The sequence below is a fragment of the Patiria miniata genome, unplaced genomic scaffold (genome assembly GCF_015706575.1).
Source record: "Patiria miniata isolate m_02_andy unplaced genomic scaffold, ASM1570657v1 HiC_scaffold_13, whole genome shotgun sequence".
Lineage (NCBI taxonomy): Eukaryota > Metazoa > Echinodermata > Asteroidea > Valvatida > Asterinidae > Patiria > Patiria miniata.
The window spans coordinates 1,318,204-1,335,350 of record NW_024037051.1 but is presented as its reverse complement, the minus strand read 5'-3'; positions in this window follow the sequence as shown (position 1 = coordinate 1,335,350).

Sequence of the window (17,147 nt, the reverse complement as noted above, 5' to 3'; positions counted from 1 at the left end):
ATGAAAGCCATTTTGTAAAATAAAATACATTTTGATACATTGCAATGACGCTGGTAATTACTTTTTAATTAGTTACAATGTGCTACAGCCGGGGCGGAGCCAGAAATCGCATGGGGGAAGGCGTTTTAGTCATTAATTGTGGCTTCTGGATGCATGAAGGGGACGAGTTTAGATTCGGATACTCAAAGGAAAAGGAAAGAATAAATCCTACAAATGATGGTAATTATTGTCTTGCAGATGGTAGTTTCCTTTAAAGAAATAAAATCATGAGTTTCTGATCTGTGTAGTACACGTTCTTTTAAAGGTGCATTGGCACACACAGCCGAGAAAAACACATTATATAGTGCAGTGAAAACAAGGTTATATAATGGGCTAATAATAGCGACTAATTAGTGTTCGACTGAAACGTCTACAAAAATTTGGTGTGCCTACACGAATGATCTCTCAGATTACGAAATAAAATTGTGAGTTTTTACTCCATGTGTGTACAATGAATGTCACATTCCTACGTCAACATAAAATCATTGCAAAATAGCGCGAAAAGTGAGGTTTTCCATTCAGCAGCTAATGTAACACTAATTACTGCATCAAGAACGCAAAAATTGTTCATGAAGTTGTGGTTAACGTTGTGAATTTAATCTGGCATGAGAATATATTGTGTTTTGTTGTTAGTTTGAAAAATAAAAGGTTGAATAAATGAAGCACACTTTCCGAGTAAAAAGGATCATCTGCTTTATGTGTTCTAGATTTGTAGCATCTGCTTCCTTCAGCCATGTTTTAATACTGCATCAATCAACTGTGTCAAAAGAAACATGTAGTTCCTAATCTCTGTGGCATATTTTCTCCATCAGGCATGCCCCCAGACTACTGATGGGGTCAGTCTTTTCAAACAGTTGGACATGTACCAGTCTAGTCTTAGGATTCAAATCTAATAATTTTGCTTTTCAGGTGCAAAATTTTGAAGAAAAGTTACATTTAAAAATTGAATTGAGACCTCAACTTGAATGATGAAGTACTGAGAACCTTGCATTTGCCTCGTGAAATGTGTGGAGAATTTTGTCAGCTATCATAGAGCGTCAAGCTGGCCTAACTGTAGTTTTGCATGTTTCATCCTATCGAAAGTGTCTCAACTGAACTGAAACACACGGTTCGGACGATCCCAGCCAAAGCTGGGAGCATGGTCAATTAAGTTGGGGCTTAACACTAACAACTATGTTTAGTGTTAAGTTATACACATGCAATAATGTACGAACATGAAGAAAATACGATCGCTCAAATTCGTTATGCAATGAGGAGGAATCGTATAAAAGTTTCAACTGGTGCACAGTCCCATAGGTTTGTGCACAAATTGCCTGGTTTGTTATACACAGCCACGATGCAACGTGTAGGCCTATACTATATTTGTCATCATTCAAAATCTAAACGTGCGCAAACATGACTAAAAGTTAACGAAAATTGGGTAGCGAAAAAATTGTATGTCAGCTTCTATACTCACTATAATTTGCTGAAAAACAGTCCTCCGAACTTCTGTCTTGCCGATCGAACTGCACCTTCAATATTGTAACTTTTAATTACAATTTTCAAGAGAGTTGTTAAGTCCACAAAAGTAATGCAAGTTATTTCCTGTTTCGCAATGCCTATATTTCGCAATGCATTATGGAAATAACCGTTTTTTTCCCAAAAAAAGTCGGTTAGATGAAAGAGCGCCCTCTTTTTGTTACATTTATTTATTCTGACTCCAACGTCGTTTACATGGTCTCTAGCGGTACGATCATTTTTTTGAAAAGTTCAACCCACCCACAGACTTACATCGTTAAAAGCAAGTTCATATCTTTTTCCACTTTCAAATTATTAGGCACTTCCGGTTTCGACCGGAAGGAAGGGTCACGTGATTTTACACGCACAAGATAAATTGAAGATCGTGTATTATCATGTAGATTCCCGCAAAATTCAAGTTTCGGTCTCTGACATGATTTTATATTGAAATTCAAAGATTCAATTTATTATTTTTGGAAGTGACGTCACGTGACCAATAATGACGTCATGATGACGTAATTGCAGAAAAGCACATCTTTAGTGGCTTGTGCATTCATCTACTGACAATTGAAGTTCATATATGTTTGTTGTTGTTGATTGTTAATGTTGATTGTTGATGTTGATTGTTGATGTTGATTGTTGATGTTAATGTTGATTGTTGATTGTTGCTGTTGATTGTTGATGTTGATTGTTGATGTTGATTGTTGATGTTAATGTTGATTGTTGAGTTGATTGTTGATGTTGATTGTTGTTGTTGATTGTTAATGTTGATTGTTGATGTTGATTGTTGGTTGTTTATGATTATGTTGATTGTTGATTGATGATGTTGATGTTGATTGTCGATTGAATTTGACGGTGGTTGTTCGTGTCGAATGTTGATTGTTGATAATTGATTGGTGTTGTTGATTAACGATTATTGATGTTGATTGTTGATAATTGTTGCTGTTGGTTGTCGATGTTGATTTCGATTTTTTGTTGTTGATTGTTGATTGTTGATGTTGATTGTTGATTGTTGATGTTGATTGTTGATGTTGATTGTTGATTGTTGATTGTTGATGTTAATGTTGATTGTTGAGTTGATTGTTGATGTTGATTGTTGATGTTGATTGTTGATGTTGTTTGTTGATGTTAATGTTGATTGTTGATTGTTGATGTTGATTGTTGATTTTGCTGTTGATTGTGGATGTTGATTGTTGATTGTTGATGTGGATTGTTGATGTTAATGTTAATGTTTATTGTTGATTGTTGATGTTGATGTTGAGGGTTGAGGGTTGAAAAATAGCGCGTGGGGTAATTATACAGAGGATAGTTAAAAAGAGTCAGGTGAGGATCTGCACGCGCGTATGCTGCTGTACTGTAAACTTATCTAGTACAATTGTTACAAAAACCCATTAAATAGCTCATATCTCTAAAAGTAAAGGTCGCACACCATTGGCGCAATTCAAGATATTGCTCGCCATACCCTCTTAACCCCAATGCGCATGTTTTTAGTACCATATTGAGTATCATATGAGGGGAAGTTCCCTTTTACGCAATCGCAGCACACTGTTTTTTCGGGATTTTCCCTTTGTACGCAATTATCCCCATTTGCTGTACACACAATGTACGTGGCATTAAATGAGCGTTTCAATGCGTAGGCGTGTTCAACTTCAAACTTCAAGGGGGCTGCAGGGCATCTTCTAGTAAATTTATTGTAACGAAACCTTGGGAAGTTTGAGACCTATTATTAAAGTGCAATTTGAAGCACAAAACTGGATAATATCTCTGACGGTTGATTTTTTAGCAATTTTCAAAGAAAAAGATGTATTTTCATTGTAACTTCCGGTCTGATAACGTAATCATTTTTTTTTCGCGCACAGGTCTTGTCTGCATTAAGGTTATCATGTATATTAATTTTGAAGCGATTACCGCAAATTTCGCTACAGACATCAACTGAAAATGCGTTTTGGACATTTTTTAACCTGCCGCTAGAGGGCGCTCGAACACTTGATGGCGTCACCGATCATTTTTTTGGAAAGATCAACCCACCCACAGGCTAACATCGTTAAAAGCAAGTTCATATTTTTTTTCCAGTTTTGAATTATTAGGCACTTCCGGTTTCGACCGGAAGGAAGGGTCATGTGATTTTACGCACACAAGATTAATTGAAGAGCATGTATTATTTATGATGATTCCCGCAAAATTCAAGTTCCGGTCTCTCACGGTTGATTTGATATTGAATTTCAAAGATTAAATGTATTATTTTTTGAAGTGACGTCACGTGACCCATGATGACGTCATAATGACGTAATTGCAAAAAAGCACATCTTCAGTGGGTTGTGCATTCATGTATTGACAATTGAAGTTCATTTGTGTTTTCATTTTGACAAACGGTTCTGGAAACGAATGTGTCTTGGAGAAATAAAAAAAATAGTAAATTCTTACAATAACAATAGGTGTTGGGCTCAGGCCCAACACCTAATAAGTTAAACTTCGAGACAAAGTGTACCAAACAGTGTAGAAGAAAAAGTCAAATCGCCGATGACATCTTAAAGAGTGGTGTCCCGCCTACACTCTATTTTGGTTTCAGGTGTGTGGGGGTGTATCTGTAACGTGACAATGGCATAACAAAATGGGCTCTCACCGCCAAATTCACTTTATTTTATATATTTAATGCGGATTTCAGGAAAACGTGTACCGAAAATGCAACATGTCCGAATTATGTTTGATGGTCAGTTATTGAGAACTAGAGGCTTCCTACAAATTATTTTGGTTTCAGATCTAGGGCAGCTATGAATCACGTGATACTCGTCCTGAGAAAAATCGTACTAAAATAGCATTTTGCGGTTGTACAACATTAAACTTATTGTTAACTTCGAGACAAAGTGTACCAAACAGTGTAGAAGAAAAAGTCGAATCGCCGATGTCATCTTAAAGAGTGGTGTCCCGCCTACACTCTATTTTGGTTTCAGGTGTGTGGGGTGTATTTTGTCACGTGACAATGGCATAACATAATGCGCTTTCACCGCCAAATTTATTTAATGCAGATTTCAGTAGAAAGTGTACCGAAAACACAACATGTTCAAATTATGTTTGATGGTCAGTTATTGAGGACTAGAGGCTTCCTATAAATTATTTTGGTTTCAGATCTAGGGCAGCTATGAATCACGTGATACTCGTCCTGAGAAAAGTCGTACTAAAATAGCATTTTACGGTAACGTTGTACATTTAACCTAAGTTAAACTTCGAGACAAAGTGTACCAAACAGTGTAGAAGAAAAAGTCGAATCGCCGATGTCATCTTAAAGAGTGGTGTTCCGCATACACTCTATTTTGGTTTCAGGTGTGTGGGGTGTATCTGTCACGTGACAATGGCATAACATAATGCGCTTTCACCGCCAAATTTACTTTATTTATATATTTAATGCGGATTTCAGTAGAAAGTGTACCGAAAACGCAACATGTTCAAATTATATTTGATGGTCAGTTATTCAGGACTAGAGGCTTCCTATGAACTATTTTGGTTTCAGATCTAGGGCAGCTATGAATCACGTGATACTCGACCTTAGAAAAATCGTACTAAAATAGCATTTTGCGGTTGTACAACATTAAACTTAAGTTAAACTTCGAGACAAAGTGTACCAAACAGTGTAGAAGAAAAAGTCGAATCGCCGATGGCATCTTAAAGAGTGGTGTCCCGCCTACACTCTATTGTGGTTTCAGGTTGTGGGGTGTATCTGTCACGTGACAATGGCATAACAAAATGGGCTTTCACCGCCAAATTTACAATTATTTTATATATTTAATGCGGATTTCAGGAAAAAGTGTACCGAAAATGCAACAATGTCATGTCCGAATTATGTTTGATGTTCAGTTATTGAGGACTATAGGCGCCCTATAAATGTTGTACATGCTGCAAAAGGTGATCTGTTTTCCAGATAGATAATTTATGTTATTCAACGAATTTTTCAAAATAAACGACAAATATCAATATTTTTCTATGGTGTATGAGAGTTCACAATATAAGCAGCCATGTCGTCAACGAGTTTTGAAAATTTGATGCAATAATTACTTAGAAATTAACTGCTTAATGCGAGTCATCACATTTAATGTAATTTTTGAACGCTTTTAGAGATGTTGAAAAATAATGCATCATTTAAAACAAAGTGTACCTCACATGTTGTCAAAAAAACATAATTTTATTGCATAATCTACGAGATCATGTGACTGGGCACGCTTAATTTTGGTATTGGCTTCAGCCGAGCACTAATTAGTGCCTAATTAGCCTCTTAAAGTGACCCCATTTTCCAGGCACTATGAGAATGCATTCTTTTCAACTGCGTATATCACTGCTTCTTTAAAACAAAGTGTACCTCATATTATGTTGCCAAAAACTTGCAGTTTTATTTCATAATCTACGAGATCATAATTATCACTGGACACACTTTAATTTTGGTATTGGCTTCATCCAAGGACTAATTAGTGCCTAATTGGCCCCTTAAAGTGACCCCATTTTCCCGGCACTATCAGCATGCATTCTTTTCAACTGCATACATCACTGCTCCTTTAAAATAAAGTATACCTCACATGTTGTCAAAAACTCATCATTTTATTGCATAATCTACGAGATCATGTGACCGGGCACACTTAATTTTGGTATTGGCTTCATCCAAGGACTAATTAGTGACTAATTGGCCCCTTATTAAAGTGACCCAATTTTTCCAGCACTATCAGCATGCATTCTTTTCAACTGCATACATCACTGCTCCTTTTAAACAAAATAAAGTGTGCCCAGTCACATGATCTCGTAGATTATACAATAAAATGTTTTTGCCAACTTGTGAGGTACACTTTGTTTTAAAGGAGCAGTGATGTATGCAGTTGAAAAGAATGCATTCTGAAAGTGCCGCGAAAATGGGGTCACTTTAAGGGGCTAATTATGCACTAATTAGTCCATGGATGAAGCCAATACCAAAATTAAGCGTGCCCAGTCACATGATCTCGTAGATTATGCAAAAAAATTATGAGTTTTTCATAACATGTGAAGTACACTTTGTTTTAAAGGAGCAGTGATGTACGCAGTTGAAAAGAATGCATGCTGATAGTGCCGGGAAAATTGGGCCACTTTAAAGGACCAATTAGGCAATAATTAGTGCTTGGATGAAGCCAATACCAAAATTAAGTGTGCCCGGTGATATGATCTCGTAGATTATGCAATATAATTATGAGTTTTTGACAACATGTGAGGTACACTTTGTTTTAAAGGAGCAGTGATATACGCAGTTGAAAAGAATGCATTCTGAAAGTGCCGCGAAAATAGGGTCATTTTAAGGGGCTAATTATGCACTAATTAGTCCATGGATGAAGCCAATACTAAAATTAAGTGTGCCCGGTGACATGATCTCGTAGATTATGCAAACAAAGTATGAGTTTTTTACAACATGTGAAGTACACTTTGTTTTAAAGGAGCAGTGATATACGCAGTTGAAAAGAATGCAATCTGATAGTGCCGGAAAATTGGGTCACTTTAAGGGGCCAAATAAGCACTAATTAGTCCTTGGATGAAGCCAATACCAAAATTAAGTGTGCCCAGTGATATGATCTCGTAGATTATGAAATAAAACTGCAAGTTTTTGACAACATGTGAGGTACACTTTGTTTTAAAGGAGCAGTGATATAAGCAGTTGAAAAGAATGCATGCTGATAGTGCTGGGAAAATTGGGTCACTTTAAGGGGCTAATTAGGCACTAATTAGTACTTGGATGAAGCCAATACCAAAATTGAGTTTGCCCAGTGATATGATCTCGTAGATTATGCAATAAAATTATGAGTTTTTGACAACATGTGAGGTACACTTTGTTTTAAGGACCTGTGATGTATGCAGTTGAAAAGAATGCATGCTGATAGTGCCTTGAAAATTGGGTCAATTTAAGGGGCTAATTAGTCATTAATTAGTGCTTGGATGAAGCCAATGCCAGAATTAAGTGTACCCAGCTATATGATCTCGTAGATTATGAAATAAAACTGCGTGTTTTTGGCAACATGTAAGGTACACTTTGTTTTGAATAAGCAGTGATATACGCAGCAGAAACGAAGGCATTACAATAGTGCAGTAAAATAGCGTCGCTTTAACGGGCTAATTAGGCACTAATTAGTTTTCGGCTCGAGCTGATACCAAAATTAAGTGTGCCCAGTCGCATGATCTCGTAGATTAAGCAATAAAATGATGAGTTTTTGACAATTTGTGAGGCACACTTTGTTTAAAAGGAGCAGTGATATACGCAGTTGAAAAGAATGCATTCTCATAGTGCCTGGAAAATGGGGTCACTTTTAATAAGGGGCTAATTTAGGCACTAATTAGTGCTCGGCTGAAGCCAATACCAAAATTAAGCGTGCCCAGTCACATAATCTCGTAGATTAAGCAATAAAATTATGAGTTTTCGACAACATGTGAGGTACACCTTGTTTTAAATGATGCATTTACTTTTCAACATCTCTAAAAGCGTTTGAAAATTACGTTAAATGTGATGATTCCCATTAAGCAGTTAATTTCTAAGTAATTATTGCATCAAATTTTCAAAACTCGTTGACGACATGGTTGCTTATATTGTGAACTGTGATACAGCGTAGAAAAATATTGATATTTGTCGTTTATTTTGAAAAATTCGTTGAATAAAATAAATTATCTATCTGGAAAACAGATCACCTTTTGCAGCATGTATTATAGATTTTTTTACTTTTGGTGAATGCGCGGCTGAATACGCGGTTGAATACGCGGCTAAAATCCGGCCGAATCCGCGGTAACCTTGAGCCAGGTACTATTTGGTACACTTTGTCTCAAAGTTGGGCATAATAATATTTAACCGCAAACTGCTATTTTTTAGTACGAATTTTCCCAGGACGAGTATCACGTGACTCATAGCTGCCCTAGATCTGAAACCAAAATAATTTATAGGAAGCCTCTATTCCTCAATAACTGACCATCAAACATAATCCGGACATGTTGCATTTTCGGTACACTTTTTCCTGAAATTCGCACTAAATATAAAATAAATGTCAATTTGGCGGTGAAAGCCCATTTTGTTATGCCATTGTCACGTGACAGATACGACCCACACACCTGAAACCAAAATAGAGTGTAGGTGGACTTTTTCCCCGACACTGTTTGGTACACTTTGTCTTAAAGTTTATGTTATTTAACCGCAAACTGCTTTTTTTAGTACGAATTTTCTCAGGACGAGCATCACGTGACTCATAGCTGCCCTAGATCCGAAACCAAAATAATTTATAGGATGCCTCTAGTCCTCAATAACTGACCATCAAACATAATCTGGACATGTGGCATTTTCGGTACACTTTTTCCTGAAATCCGCATTAAATTTATAAAATAAAGTTAATTTGGCGGTAAAGGCGCATTTTGGTATGCCATTGTCACGTGACAGATACACCCCACACACCTGAAACCAAAATAAAGTGTATGCAGGCTACCACTCTATAAGATGTTATCGGCGATTTGACTTTTTCTCCTACACTGTTCGGTACACTTTGTCTCGAAGTTTAACTTAAAGTTTAATGTACTACCGCAAAATGCTATTTTAGTACGATTTTTCTCAGGACGTGTATCACGTGATTCATAGCTGCCCTAGATCTGAAACCAAAATAATTTATAGGAAGCCTCTAGTTCTCAATAACTGACCATCAAACATAATTCGGACATGTTGCATTTTCGGTACACTTTTTCCTGAAATCCGCATTAAATATATAAAATAAAAAGTAAATTTGGCGGTGAGAGCCCATTTTGATATGCCATTGTCACGTGACAGATACACCCCACACACCTGAAACCAAAATAGAGCGTAGGCGGGACACCACTCTTTAAGATGTCATCGGCGATTTGACTTTTTCTTCTACACTGTTTGGTACACTTTGTCTCGAAGTTTAAGTTTAATGTTGTTCATAATTCAACCGCAAAATGCTATTTTAGTACGATTTTTCTCAGGAAGAGTATCACGTGATTCATAGCTGCCCTAGATCTGAAACCAAAACAATTTATAGGAAGCCTCTAGTCCTCAATAACTGACCATCAAACATAATTCGGACATGTTGCATTTTCGGTACACTTTTTCCTGAAATCCGCATAAAATATATAAAATAAAGTAAATTTGGCGGTGAGAGCCCATTTTGTTATGCCATTGTCACGTGACAGATACACCCCACACACCTGAAACCAAAATAGAGTGTAGGCGGGCTACCACTCTATAAGATGTCATCGGCGATTTGACTTTATCTCCTACACTGTTCGGTACACTTTGTCTCGAAGTTTAACTTAAGTTTAATGTTGTACAACCGCAAAATGCTATTTTAGTACGATTTTTCCCAGGACGAGTATCACGTGATTCATAGCTGCCCTAGATCTGAAACCAAAATAATTCATAGGAAGCTTCTAGTCCTCAATAACTGACCATCAAACATAATTCGGACATGTTGCATTTTCGGTACACTTTTTCCTGAAATCCGCATTAAATTTTAAAAAAAAAGTAAATTTGGCGGTGAAAACCCATTTTGTTATGCCATTGTCCGTGACAGATACACCCCACACACCTGAAACCAAAATAGAGTGTAGGCGGGACACCACTCTTTAAGATGTCATCGGCGATTTGACTTTTTCTTCTACACTGTTTGGTACACTTTGTCTCGAAGTTTAACTTAATAAGTTAAATGTACAACGTTACCGCAAAATGCTATTTTAGTACGACTTTTCTCAGGACGAGTATCACGTGATTCGTAGCTGCCCTAGATCTGAAACCAAAATAATTTATAGGAAGCCTCTATCTAGTTCTCAATAACTGACCATCAAACATAATTCGGACATGTTGCATTTTCGGTACACTTTTTCCTGAAATCCGCATTAAATATATAAAATAAAGTAAATTTGGCGGTGAGAGCCCATTTTGTTATGCCATTGTCACGTGACAGATACACCCCACACACCTGAAACCAAAATAGAGTGTAGGCGGGACACCACTCTTTAAGATGTCATCGGCGATTTGACTTTTTCTTCTACACTGTTTGGTACACTTTGTCTCGAAGTTTAACTTAATAAGTTAAATGTACAACGTTACCGCAAAATGCTATTTTAGTACGACTTTTCTCAGGACGAGTATCACGTGATTCGTAGCTGCCCTAGATCTGAAACCAAAATAATTTATAGGAAGCCTCTATCTAGTTCTCAATAACTGACCATCAAACATAATTCGGACATGTTGCATTTTCGGTACACTTTTTCCTGAAATCCACATAAAATATATAAAATAAAGTAAATTTGGCGGTGAGAGCCCATTTTGTTATGCCATTGTCACGTGACAGATACACCCCACACACCTGAAACCAAAATAGAGTGTAGGCGGGACACCACTCTTTAAGATGTCATCGGCGATTTGACTTTTTCTTCTACACTGTTTGGTACACTTTGTCTCGAAGTTTAACTTAATAAGTTAAATGTACAACGTTACCGCAAAATGCTATTTTAGTACGACTTTTCTCAGGACGAGTATCACGTGATTCGTAGCTGCCCTAGATCTGAAACCAAAATAATTTATAGGAAGCCTCTATCTAGTTCTCAATAACTGACCATCAAACATAATTCGGACATGTTGCATTTTCGGTACACTTTTTCCTGAAATCCACATAAAATATATAAAATAAAGTAAATTTGGCGGTGAGAGCCCATTTTGTTATGCCATTGTCACGTGACAGATACACCCCACACACCTGAAACCAAAATAGAGTGTAGGCGGGACACCACTCTTTAAGATGTCATCGGCGATTTGACTTTTTCTTCTACACTGTTTGGTACACTTTGTCTCGAAGTTTAACTTATAAAGTTAAATGTACAACGTTACCGCAAAATGCCATTTTAGTACGACTTTTCTCATGAGTATCACGTGATTCATAGCTGCCCTAGATCTGAAACCAAAATAATTTATAGGAAGCCTCTAGTTCTCAATAACTGACCATCAAACATAATTCGGACATGTTGCATTTTCGGCACACTTTTTCCTGAAATCCGCATAAAATATATAAAATAAAGTAAATTTGGCGGTGAGAGCCCATTTTGTTATGCCATTGTCACGTGACAGATACACCCCACACACCTGAAACCAAAATAGAGTGTAGGCGGGACACCACTCTTTAAGATGTCATCGGCGATTTGACTTTTTCTTCTACACTGTTTGGTACACTTTGTCTCGAAGTTTAAGTTTTATGTTGTTCAACCGCAAAATGCTATTTTAGTACGATTTTTTCTCAGGACGAGTATCACGTGATTCATAGTTGCCCTAGATCTGAAACCACAATAATTTGTAGGAGGCCTCTAGTCCTCAATAACTGACCATCAAACATAATTCGGACATGTTGCATTTTCGGCACACTTTTTCCTGAAATCCGCATAAAATATATAAAATAAAGTAAATTTGGCGGTGAGAGCCCATTTTGTTATGCCATTGTCACGTGACAGATACACCCCACACACCTGAAACCAAAATAGAGTGTAGGCGGGACACCACTCTTTAAGATGTCATCGGCGATTTGACTTTTTCTTCTACACTGTTTGGTACACTTTGTCTCGAAGTTTAAGTTTTATGTTGTTCAACCGCAAAATGCTATTTTAGTACGATTTTTTCTCAGGACGAGTATCACGTGATTCATAGTTGCCCTAGATCTGAAACCACAATAATTTGTAGGAGGCCTCTAGTCCTCAATAACTGACCATCAAACATAATACTGACGTCCTTCATTTTCGGTACACTCCTCGATGAAATCCGCATTAAATATATAAAAATTTATCACATCAATAATGTTGTTTATTGGCCTCCGTACTTTATGAATACGCGGCTGAATACACGGCTGAATACGCGGCTGTGGTATCTGGCCGAATACGCGGCCAGGTTCACTCTGGTGCATCCAACGCGTCATTTTAACAGCTAGAGGTCAATGCACCTTCTACCTCAAAAAGAGGGCGCCCTTTCTTTCGCGACAAGAAAGTCAACTTTCCCAAAGCCTATACTTTGCGCGCGTCTAGCCGGGCCTATAACGCGATGACACTTCCGCCGAAGCCGCGCCGCGGGCACCGCCGAGTCATTTTATTCCTTCAATACGGATTGTATTTCTCAATTCCAAACCCAAATACTTGTTTACCATCCACACAAATAATCTTTATATCATAATACCACCTTTTTAGAACTCAAAACATAACCTCAATGTACCCACATTCACGGGTTTTATGATTAATTAAAAAACAATTAAACAAAAAGCCGTTTCCAAAAGAAACTTCATATGCATTACTTCATAGTGAATAGAAAATGATTCAACATCTTTGTACATCTTTTAAAATGAGTTTGAGATCATGCACCGATTTTGCATAAAAATATAACACATTAATGTTGACGTCCTTGCAAACGTCATCCTGCGTTCTTTAGTGACACCCTATCAGAATGTCACCACCATCGTATACCTCTTACAATTGCAACAGCACCCGAATAACACATTGGTCACCGCATATCTTTTTAAGTAACGTCTAATCGCCACACTTCTTACAATTAATTTACCAACACAAGGCTCTTTCATTTTAAAAATCTGTTTTCCAATTCAAAGACGCATCACACAATCGTATAGGACGTAACATTAAAGGGGATATTTCTAAGGCCTAACTAGCTCTTAGTACAGAACTATTATGTCAGATGTGGTTGTAACGTATTTAGCTATGATATTATGTCTTATAGACGAACATTCAACTGGGGCAGCAGGTCCGGTCCATGGACCACAGTTTTTGTACTTTTGCTGATCCATGCCATTCTTTTTATTTTTACAGAGTGGCTGAAAAAAAACAATAAAAAACATTGAGCGTCGACATTAGGCCGTCATAAATATATAGCAAAATGAAAAGTCGCAACTTTTCTTGGATGTTAAACTAATCTTAATTAAAGTATATAGGGGATATAGGATATGGCGCTAATTATGTACCTTCACAAATGTTGACGCATCAGTATAATCGTCCGTATCAATAATAACTAGAAATTGTGGTTGTGAACAACCACAGAGCTGTTCCCAATATTGATTATCTGTTGGACCCATAGACAAACCGCATTATGATTTGTTTTTATCAATAATACGTCCCTGACTATGCATGAACATAAAATCTGTCAAAGTTAGCCGGAAATCGGCTAAAACGGTCACTGTGGACAGGATTTGACCTAAGCGACACGTGCGCTGTGCGCAGGCTGACTGACATACGATATGTACAACGTACGTGCATGTACATGTACATGTACTGTACATTGTGGACGTCCTGTGCATATTTCAAAGCAGAGGTATTGTCAATCCGAAGTTTTAAGCGTGCGCAGGGCATGTCCGAGTTTGCTTATTGCCTCAGAGCTTTCAAATGTTTTAGACCTACCCTTCAATCGACAATTAAAGTAAAAACTAATATAAAAACTGCCATGGTTGATTTTTCAGGAATTTTCTGAGGAAAAAGGGTCTTTTCATTATAACTTCCGGTCTGATGACGTCATACACCTTAAACTTCGCACAAGTCTTAAGTGGGTCAAGGTCATCATACACACCAATATTTAGGTGATTCCGACAAACTTCGCCACAGACATCTATTCGAAATACATTTTTTAAAATTTTCAACCTGTCGCTAGAGGGCGCTCGAAGATTGCATGACGTCATCGGTAAATGATTTGAAGAATACTATCAGCCAAGAGACTAACACCGTTGAAAGCAAGTTCATATCTATTACCACTTTTAAATAATAAGCCACTTCCGGTTTTGGCCTTTTTCGACCGGAAGCAAGGGTCACGTGATTTCACGCACACTGAATGAAATAAAGACTTGAACCTACTCTACCACTTGCCGGCAACAGAATGCTGCGGACGCGTACGGTTGATTTCTTATGCATTTTTAAATATTAAAAGTGTTACTATTCAATTGCCTATAAATAAACACCGGATGACGTCATCATGACGTCATCATTACACAACGTTGTTTGAATCAGGGTCTTTGCTTGGACAAAGATTGGTGTAAATGAATTACTGGCAACGAGTCGAAAATGCCCTCTGAAAATTGACATTTTTAAAAAAAATTCTGTGTACAAAGTCTATGGGAAAAATTACATATTCAAAATTCCATAATAAATCACGTGATGACGTCAGCATGACGAAAAGTTTCGGCACACATCCTCAGATGATGATTAATAACTATGCTGAGTTTAAAGTTGATCGGATTTAAAATAATTGCAAAAGTGGCTTGTAGAATAAAAACGTGTACAAAACCTATGGGGAAAGCGGAAAAAGAAAAAAAAAAAAAAAACTAGAAATTGTGGTTGTGAACAACCACAGAGCTGTTCCCAATATTGATTATCTGTTGGACCCATAGACAAACCGCATTATGATTTGTTTTTATCAATAATACGTCCCTGACTATGCATGAACATAAAATCTGTCAAAGTTAGCCGGAAATCGGCTAAAACGGTCACTGTGGACAGGATTTGACCTAAGCGACACGTGCGCTGTGCGCAGGCTGACTGACATACGATATGTACAACGTACGTGCATGTACATGTACATGTACTGTACATTGTGGACGTCCTGTGCATATTTCAAAGCAGAGGTATTGTCAATCCGAAGTTTTAAGCGTGCGCAGGGCATGTCCGAGTTTGCTTATTGCCTCAGAGCTTTCAAATGTTTTAGACCTACCCTTCAATCGACAATTAAAGTAAAAACTAATATAAAAACTGCCATGGTTGATTTTTCAGGAATTTTCTAAGGAAAAAAAGTCTTTTCATTATAACTTCCGGTCTGATGACGTCATACACCTTAAACTTCGCACAAGTCTTAAGTGGGTCAAGGTCATCATACACACCAATATTTAGGTGATTCCGACAAACTTCGCCACAGACATCTATTCGAAATACATTTTTAAAAATTTTCAACCTGTCGCTAGAGGGCGCTCGAAGATTGCATGACGTCATCGGTAAATGATTTGAAGAATACTATCAGCCAAGAGACTAACACCGTTGAAAGCAAGTTCATATCTATTACCACTTTTAAATAATAAGCCACTTCCGGTTTTGGCCTTTTTCGACCGGAAGCAAGGGTCACGTGATTTCACGCACACTGAATGAAATAAAGACTTGAACCTACTCTACCACTTGGCGGCAACAGAATGCTGCGGACGCGTACGGTTGATTTCTTATGCATTTTTAAATATTAAAAGTGTTACTATTCAATTGCCTATAAATAAACACCGGATGACGTCATCATGACGTCATCATTACACAACGTTGTTTGAATCAGGGTCTTTGCTTGGACAAAGATTGGTGTAAATGAATTACTGGCAACGAGTCGAAAATGCCCTCTGAAAATTGACATTTTTTAAAAAAATTCTGTGTACAAAGTCTATGGGAAAAATTAAATATTCAAAATTCCATAATAAATCACGTGATGACGTCAGCATGACGAAAAGTTTCGGCACACATCCTCAGATGATGATTAATAACTATGCTGAGTTTAAAGTTGATCGGATTTAAAATAATTGCCAAAGTGGCTTGTAGAATAAAAACGTGTACAAAACCTATGGGGAAAGCGGAAAAAGAAAAAAAAAAAAAAAACTAGAAATTGTGGTTGTGAACAACCACAGAGCTGTTCCCAATATTGATTATCTGTTGGACCCATAGACAAACCGCATTATGATTTGTTTTTATCAATAATACGTCCCTGACTATGCATGAACATAAAATCTGTCAAAGTTAGCCGGAAATCGGCTAAAACGGTCACTGTGGACAGGATTTGACCTAAGCGACACGTGCGCTGTGCGCAGGCTGACTGACATACGATATGTACAACGTACGTGCATGTACATGTACATGTACTGTACATTGTGGACGTCCTGTGCATATTTCAAAGCAGAGGTATTGTCAATCCGAAGTTTTAAGCGTGCGCAGGGCATGTCCGAGTTTGCTTATTGCCTCAGAGCTTTCAAATGTTTTAGACCTACCCTTCAATCGACAATTAAAGTAAAAACTAATATAAAAACTGCCATGGTTGATTTTTCAGGAATTTTCTAAGGAAAAAAAGTCTTTTCATTATAACTTCCGGTCTGATGACGTCATACACCTTAAACTTCGCACAAGTCTTAAGTGGGTCAAGGTCATCATACACACCAATATTTAGGTGATTCCGACAAACTTCGCCACAGACATCTATTCGAAATACATTTTTAAAAATTTTCAACCTGTCGCTAGAGGGCGCTCGAAGATGGCATGACGTCATCGGTAAAAGATTTGAAGAATACTATCAGCCAAGAGACTAACACCGTTGAAAGCAAGTTCATATCTATTACCACTTTTAAATAATAAGCCACTTCCGGTTTTGGCCTTTTTCGACCGGAAGCAAGGGTCACGTGATTTCACGCACACTGAATGAAATAAAGACTTGAACCTACTCTACCACTTGGCGGCAACAGAATGCTGCGGACGCGTACGGTTGATTTCTTATGCATTTTTAAATATTAAAAGTGTTACTATTCAATTGCCTATAAATAAACACCGGATGACGTCATCATGACGTCATCATT